The sequence below is a fragment of the Peromyscus californicus genome, unplaced genomic scaffold, assembly GCF_007827085.1.
Source record: "Peromyscus californicus insignis strain IS unplaced genomic scaffold, ASM782708v3 Scaffold_21__1_contigs__length_65335640, whole genome shotgun sequence".
Taxonomy (NCBI): Eukaryota; Metazoa; Chordata; class Mammalia; order Rodentia; family Cricetidae; genus Peromyscus; species Peromyscus californicus.
In genome coordinates, this window is record NW_026294514.1 from 48,484,254 (window position 1) to 48,492,884 (window position 8,631).

An 8,631-nucleotide genomic window follows, 5' to 3' on the forward strand; every position below is an offset into this window, starting at 1 on the left:
CCAATAACTAATGAGCAGTACACCTTTGATTGCTCTTATTTATACCCTTGAATATGATGAGTGTTGTTTTCATTTGTATATCTAATATTTTTAAAATGTGTGTATGTGTATGAGAAAAAAGAGAGGGAGAGAGAGAGAGAGAGAGAGAGAGAGAGAGAGAGAGAGAGAGAGAGAGAGAATATGATCGCTGGTGACTGAGGAGATTAGAAGAGGATGTCAGATCTCTTGGATCTCTTGGAACTAGAGTTACAAGAGGTTATGAGCTATCTCAAATGCAGTAAACTAAATTCTGGTTCTCTGCAAGAGCAGCAAGAACTCTTCACCACTGAGCCATGTCTCCAGCCCTTCTTTTGTATTTTAAGGTACTGTGATGAGACATCAAAGTCCAAAGAGTACAGTTTCTATTTTAAAATTAAATAAAATTAATTAAAATGTTAGACAAGGTATTTATTGTCCGTATTTCTTTCCAGTAAAACTAACACTTAATCTGTCTCTTTCTTATACACTGTGCTGTTTGAGGACAATATGCACCACAGTACATTCAGATAACTTTCTACACAAGAGTCACTTGATTGTAATTCAAAGAAATTCTTCAGCCCAGAGGTGATCTGCATATTTAACATGTGAGGGTGGTGCCAAGAAGATGATGTTTTCTAATGTGATTTGCAATATAATCTATAAGGAATAACACTTTGTATGAATTTGTATTTTTATATATCAACTCTACTTACTAAAATAATAGTGAATTAGCATTCCCCACATTAATACAATGTACTTTACACTTAATTTCTATTCTGAAAGAATATCCCCTTCCATTGATTGTTTTTATGGTCATTTTAATAGTTCCTACATGGTTCTTTGCATATACAAAAGTATAGCATAGAGTTTAAATCTTGAAAATCAAATATTTTAAGGTTTGAACCCAATCACATCTTTGCTTCATACTTTTTCCAAACATAGAGCCAAGTCAGCAGTATTGTATCGCTTGGGAGCTTGTTAGAATCTGAATATCCAGGGTGGCTCTCGGTAAGCTGTTTTGTAAGCCCTCAAGATACTTGGGATGCATTCAGTTTTTTGGGATCCAGGTCTCTGGGATAATTGGACTGAGGATTGGTGCTGTAGAATAATTGGACTAATACCTTAGGATATCTCCCACATTAAGGCTGGCAGATCTTAAGTGGGAAAATGAGTCTGATGCTACTTAGCCAGGCTTCACAGATTACACCCTGCTTTTCTTTGCCTGGGCTAATTGTTATAAGGCCAATGTGGTTTATTTCACAGCTTATCCAATTGTCGGACCATTACATTTACGTATCCTCAAAGACAACCCAGAGAGTTCTCTAATTCTTATAGTTCATGATAGGCTTTAAATTAACTAGATAACCTGAAAAGATAAATTTCCTGGCAGGAGGAATCTGATACTTTTCTATACACCTAATTGTTCAGAAAGATTAGCCAGCCTTTTCCTCTACTGGAAATAAAGATAAGGACACCAGGGTCTACTCGCAGCTCGAAGCTCACAGGGGAATGGAAGTTATGCTAATATTATGCAGAGGATGTTATGCGACTGTTTTGAGATCTGCATCTAAATCATATATTTTATGTTGCCTGTTTTTATTTAGTGTCTTTCACTTATCATTTGAAAGGTAATATAAGAAAAATCAATTTTCCTTTTACTTTTTTTTTTTGCCAGAATACAATATAAATTCTCTATGAGACAATGAAAATTTGTGATGATCAATTGACTTTGTTTTTGAATGAGAATATCAGGTTTTTGGTCAGTGTTACTGTGTGTGTTGTGATAACACTAGTGCCGTTTGCTATGGTGAAATATCTCCCATTGATATATGCATATTAGAGGCTACATGTTAACTTTTGTTTCCCTTTGCTTTTTATTTTTCATTTTTACATTTCACTCTTTCTTGTTTGAATGTCCCAAATCATTCTTGCCTTGACTGGCTCGCTGTATATATACTTGGCTATCACAAAACTATTCCATACTTTGGCTATTTATACTGTGCTTGCTTAATTGGGTAGTCAGGGACTCTTTGAAATCCTGTACCATCCCACAGTATCACAACATTCTCTGGGGTCTTCCAGAAAATATTGAGCATAGGAAAACTCAACTAAACTAAATAGGATTCTGCTTTTAATGGAAAAAGACTAGTTGGTACAGAACAGGAACATCATTCAGATCACTGGGAATCAGAAAAATAAAAATGAGTGAGGCCATGCCAGCTTAGAAGATGAAATCAAAAATGTCTCCCTGTGAAAGTTTGATTGAAAAAAAGAGTCCCATATGCTCATGTATGAACACTTGGTCCCCAGTTATTGGTACTGTTTGAGGAGGTTATAGGGAGAACATCATGGGGAACAGGTTTGGAGAGTTCATACCCCCTCACACATTTTGAGTTATTTACCTATGCTACATTTTTGTGTTTGAAGGTATGATCTGACACCTGCCTGCTCCTACCACAATGCCTGCAGTATGCTGCTGTGCCTCACCTCCATGATAGGCAATTAACCCTATAGAACTCTAAGTCCAAACAAACTCTTCCTTGTTCAGGTTTCACAACAACAAAAATGTCACTGATACAGATGTTGATATCAGAGGGCAGTCTCTTGTTATGAAAAATCTGACCATGCAGTTTTGGGGAGGAACACAGAGGACTTTGAAGCCTTGGACTAAAAAACAAGCTTAAAGTTCTATGCAGAGCTTAAAGGACCACCATAGTAGCATCCTAAGACAGTAGTACCAAGAGTAAAACAGTCTGCAGAGGCCCGGCCCAAAAGGTTTCAGAGGGAAGTAAGACCTTCAAGAGTAGCAGGGCTAGAGGCCATTCTTGTGATGGTCTAGGAAAGAATATAGTTGTCTTCCGCCTTTGTCCAAAGAACTTGCTAGAGGATAAATTAAAATATAATGGGCTAGTTTCTTGGTGGAGGAAATCTGAAGCTAATATACTGCTGATTTTCTCACATAGTTGTTACGGATGATATATATTCACGTCCACATTGTTAAAAAGAAAGCAGGCAGAAAGACATACAAAATGTCCATTTGGAGAAATAAAGGAGCACTAGGAAATTTTATGTTAGAGCCATGGCATGTGTTTCAAGAGAAGAGAGTTGAGTCACTAAGGAGAGACTGCCTTTGCCCTGGGACCAAAAGAAAAGTGCCCTGAGGAAATCACTCACCTAGAGCCACATGTAGGATGTAGAATCAGTTCAATAGAGATATTCTGTTGCAGGCAGCAAAACTTTGGGGTCCAGCCTTCTAAGTCCTTTAAAAATTAGCCCTAGACACTTGACATGGACCTTCAGGACTGGAGTTTGATCTGCTGGTTTTCAGTATTGCTTTGGTCCAGTATTTCTTCACTATACTCTCAATCCTTTCAAATGGTAATGTACGTTCTGTGACATTAGATGCTATAAGTATGAAATTTGCTTTTTGATTTTTGCAGTGTTACATTTAAAAGATTGTCTTGAGTCTCAGAAGAGACTTTAGGACTTCGAATTTTTAACGTGTTAATGCTAAGACTTTGGGAGTGTTCAAAAATGAAGAAAATGCTTTTTTTTTTTTAAATGTCCATGAGCCTGCGGTTTCAGGGAGTGGAATGTTCAGCTTTGAATGAGAACTGTACACTGTAGTCCTGGAAATTTGACTTGGTTCCCAGTAAGTGGTAGTGTTTCAGGAGGTTTAAGTGTGCAGCTTTGTGGGAAGAATTCTATCACAGAGAACATATTTTGAGATTATATAGACTCTACCTAATTGAGTTTGGTGTCTGCTTTATGCTTGCCATTGAATACGTGACCTCTGAGTTTACTGATCCCGCACCAAGCCTGCCGATGGCAGTCACTCTTCCTTGTCATGATGGACACTTACAGCTTTGGAACTTCAGACCACAGCAATCTCATTCTTCCATAAGTTGTTCTGGTCGCAGTGTTTTATCACAGTAACAGAACATTAACCGACACACTTCTTGAGTAAAGTAGAAACAACTCTCTTTGCTGTTGAAAGACAAAAGAGGAAAACAAAAATGAAACAAGCCTGGGTATTTGCAGAGAGAAGAGGTTGGAGAGGGAGAATCTGATGTCATTTGATGAGGACTTACTCCCCTTACGCTCTAGCTGTGTGAGATACAATGGATAAGTTCCTCTTTTTAACAAACTCAGTGAGATTTGTTCCTTCCAATGAACATACAAGATTCAATTTAACTCAAACTTTTACTTTTTTATTTAAAGCAGACAGTTACATTGATTTTTATAAACTAGGATGGTGAACATACATCATATATCGACTGTTCTGTGGTCAATGAATTTTGAGTTTAAAATATTTAAAAAGTTGCTGGGCGGTGGTGGCGCACGCCTTTAATCCCAGCACTCGGGAGGCAGAGCCAGGCGGATCTCTGTGAGTTCGAGGCCAGCCTGGGCTACCAAGTGAGTCCCAGGAAAGGCGCAAAGCTACACAGAGAAACCCTGTCTCGAAAAACCAAAAAAAAAAAAAAAATAAATAAAATAAAAATAAAATAAAATAAAATATTTAAAAAGTAGTTTAGGAATTATAGGAATTCTTTTCGAAGGATTTTTGTTATTTTCTTTTCTTTAAACTATTTTAAGGCATCTTTAAAAATAACTTTCTCTCTTAGTTGTAATCATGTTCCTTTTGAAACAAATTAACAGTAGAGTTTGAGCCCTGCCTCCTCACTGGGTGCTCAGGTCCTGCTTTGCAATGAATCTGCAGTAGAGACTTTACTCTCTTCCCACCAGCAAAGCCCTCCAACCCCAAGAACCTACAGATCTTCTTTGACCTGGACCTCGGTGGGGAGTGAATTGGTCAAATTGTTTTAGAATTGTTTGCAAATATTATTCCTGGAAAAAACAACTGTGCATTGTGTATAGGAGAGAAAGACACTGGGTCCATAACTGGGAAACGATTTTATAGGATGCCCTTTCCACCAAAATATTTTTAAAAAATATGATTTATGGTGGAGACTTCTCAAATCAGAATGGGATAGGAGGAGAAAGCATTTATCGTGAAAATTTTGAAGATGAAAACTTTCACTAAAAGCGCAATCAAGAGAGTTTGCTGAGCATGGCAAATACAAGCCCCAATACATGTGGTTCTTAGTTCTGTATCACAACAGATCCAACTCTTAACTGGGGTGGGGAAGGTGGTATTTGGTCAAGTCCTTATAGGACTAAGTGTGGCAAGAATGTTTGACAATGTAGAATTGAATGGTGAAAAACCTGCCAATTTATTTGTTATTTCCATATTTGGAGAACTGATAATGGAAATGATTGGGGAATTGAAGATGGAATTTTCTTCAGTCCTGCCTTACCCAGAAGTCCAGACAAATCTCTCCCACCTGTGGTCCCACAGCCACTTATAAAATAGTCACTCAGAGGCTTGTATTAATTATGAACTGTATGGCCAATGGCTTCAGCTTCTTGCTAGCTAGCACTTTCATCTTAAATTAACCCATTCCTATAAGTCTATATGTTGCCATGTGACCCTGGAGTTAGCAGTCTGCTGGCATCTTTTTGCTCCTTTGGTGGCAGCTGGCATCTCTCTCGACTCCATCCTTCCCTTTTCTGTATCTCTGTTTGGATTTCCCACCTAGCTGTAAGCTTTCTTGTCATAGGCCAAAACAGCTTTATTTATTATCCAATGGGAGCCACACATATTCACAGCATACAGAAAGACATCCCATATCCCACAACTGGGAATAGTCCTCCAAAGATGGCTCTGGGGATAGCTCAAAGGTGCAGATACAGATTTAAAAGATGTAGACAAGATTTTATTAAAAACTGAAGACTTGCCGGGTAGTGGTATGCATGTGTTTAATCCCTGCACTGGGGAGGCAGAGCCAGGTAGATCTTTGTGAGTTCCAGGCCAGCTTGGCCTATAGAGTGAGATCCAGGACAGGCACCAAAACTACACAGAGAAACCCTATCTCAAAAAACCAAAAACGGGAAAAAAAAAAAACTGAAGACTTAAAAATTATTTTACATATGCATTTTTTTAAAATCTCAGAACTGGAAGATATCTACTAAAGACATACAAAGGTTTTAAGGTATGCAGATAGTTCAACAGCTTTTGTTGAGACAGCAGATACATCCAGACTGCAACCCATATCCTTAAGCTGTTTACTGAGTTTTGTTGCTTGTAAATTGAAGATGTCAAATTGGCAAGGAGCAATTGGTATTTCTTTGGAGGCTCTTGACATGGACCCATCAAACACCGAAGGACTACACTGCAAAGTGCAAGGAATGCAAGATTTAAAAGAATATGATCAAGCATTGGCAGATTTTAAGATGGCACAGGAGATAAGCCTGGGAGATAAAGCTTTCCAGGTAGAATTGTTTGAAGTCAAATAAATAATAAAGGCAAAGAAAGGTAAAAACAAAGGCAATGTATGCAAATGATTGCTTAATGAAGATTAAACGTTGCTTAAGTGTTACAGATTGATTATATAAAGGATAATGTAAGTTCCTGTCTACATATGATGTCTGATGTGTTTCTCTGGAAATTTTGTCATCATTGTTTATGTAGAAGTACTAGCATATGTTCCTTCTTAATAAAGTGCTGTTGAATAAAATGGATCCCATTAAAAAAAAATTCTGTCCTCATTTTAACCAAGAATGTTCTCTAGCCAAACTTTAAAGTCTTCCCAAATTTTAGTATTTGTTAACCATCTAGCCTGTCGCAACTGTATGTATAACTACTAGACATGGCTATGTTCCAGTAAAACTTTAGAGGACCTAAGTTTGAGTCCCAGCACCTTATGCTGGGATACTCACAATTGCCTGTAATTCCAGTTTTAGAGGAATTTACACCCACTTCTGGTCTGCATCCCCCAACACACACTTAAATCTAAAAAAAAATTTAATAGTTTCATTTCTTTGTTATTGATTGTGATTGTAGATATTTGTCCCATGTTATTTTTTCAGTAAATACACAATAGAGACAGGAATATTCTGCTTTCATAAATGCATGCATTATCCAATGCTTTATCTATTCTGACTCACAAGAATTTTAAAAATGTTATTTTATGCATTGTATTATTCATTATTCCCACATCAATGTATCCAAGATATTCAAACTAAAATAATAATAACATTATCAAATTTAGAGAAAATGATCACCTATATCCCTGTTTTAGTAATTGTTCTATTGCTGTAAGAGACACCATGACCATGGCAACTCTAAAGAAACGCAGCATTTAAATGGGTCTTAGTTAAAGTTCCGAGATTTCATCTAATAGCCTCATGGCAGGAACATGGCACCAGGAAGACAGACATGGTAGCTGAGAGTTCTATATCCAGATCTGCAGAAAGAAGAAGTGAGAGGGGGCTGGGGCTGGCATGGGTTTTTGAAACCTCAAAGCCTGTCCCCAGTGAAACACTTAGCCCAACATGGCCACACCTACCCCAACGAGACTAAGCCTACTTGAAAAAGGCCATACCCTCTTCTACCACTCCCTAAGCATCAAATATATAAGCCTACAAGGGTCATTTTTATCCAAACCACCTCAATTGCTTTTGTATAGTCTGTTATTCTAAATGTAACATCTAAATTAGAAAAAAATTACTATCAAAAATTTTAATCAGGCAAAGTATATTTAAACTTTGATATGATTACGGAATAAATAAATTTTCTGTGAGTCCTGTATTTGTAGATATGTGAGTGAGTGGATGTTATATGTTGGCCCACAGTTTGAGGAGATACTTCTTCATCACAGTGTGAAGGATTGTCCGCAAGTGATTTGCACTCTGACAGAAGAGTTATGAGCCTCTTGTACATATCTTGATGAATGAGGAAATAGAAACAGTAATTTCTGTGCTAACCTCGCTTTAAGGTTTTCACCTTATGAACAGTATTTTATTTTGTTTTTGTATGAACTACATATGATACCTAGTTAAGTTATGTCGCCCCCATTGTGTGGTTAAATCCATTTAAATTTGTTTTGTATTTTAGGAAGCTTCTATGGTAGTAGGTTTCCTTACGGCTCTTCAAAGGGCCTTCACTGATAATTACTCCTCTGCGAGTTCCTTCCTCTATTCTGTGTGCCCATATTTTTAAGATGTCAGGCATGTGCACATACGGAATTCAAGGGACAATGTTTACCAGTCATTACTCTTTTTTACCATGTGGGTCCCTGGCACCAAATTCTGATTTTCTAGTTTGTCAACGAATGTGTGTAACTGCTGAGCCTTCTCCCTGGTTCTCCATTTTTTTTTATGTTAGTAAAGGACCACAGATCACAAGATTATGTTCCCAACATTTATGCTATACCTGTTTTCATCTATTGTGTCTTTGGAAATACCTTCGCAAACATACCTAAAGATATTCTTCAATAATCATCTAAGATTTTTTTTAATCCAACCTTTTTGGCAATGAAGATTAACTATCAACCTGAACCCCATGCCAATTTAGTCCCCACACAATTTAGTGTATTAAAACATAACATTCCTCCACTATTACCCATGGGCTCATAACTAGCTCACAGTGCAAAACATGTGCACTTCAACTTTGACTCTGAGGTCTTTAACAGTTTCAACTCTGTTGAAAACTTCAAATTTGGTTCTGAGAATCAAGGAAATCTCTTCAAATGTGGGCTCCTGCAAAGTATA

General features: G+C 37.4%; 1 pseudogene; it reads left to right on the forward strand.

Moving 5' to 3' along the window:
• The first annotated feature begins 370 nt into the window (after window positions 1-370).
• On the forward strand, window positions 371-6,423 carry LOC128117426 (peptidyl-prolyl cis-trans isomerase D-like; annotated as a pseudogene).
• The last annotated feature ends 2,208 nt before the right edge of the window (window positions 6,424-8,631 follow it).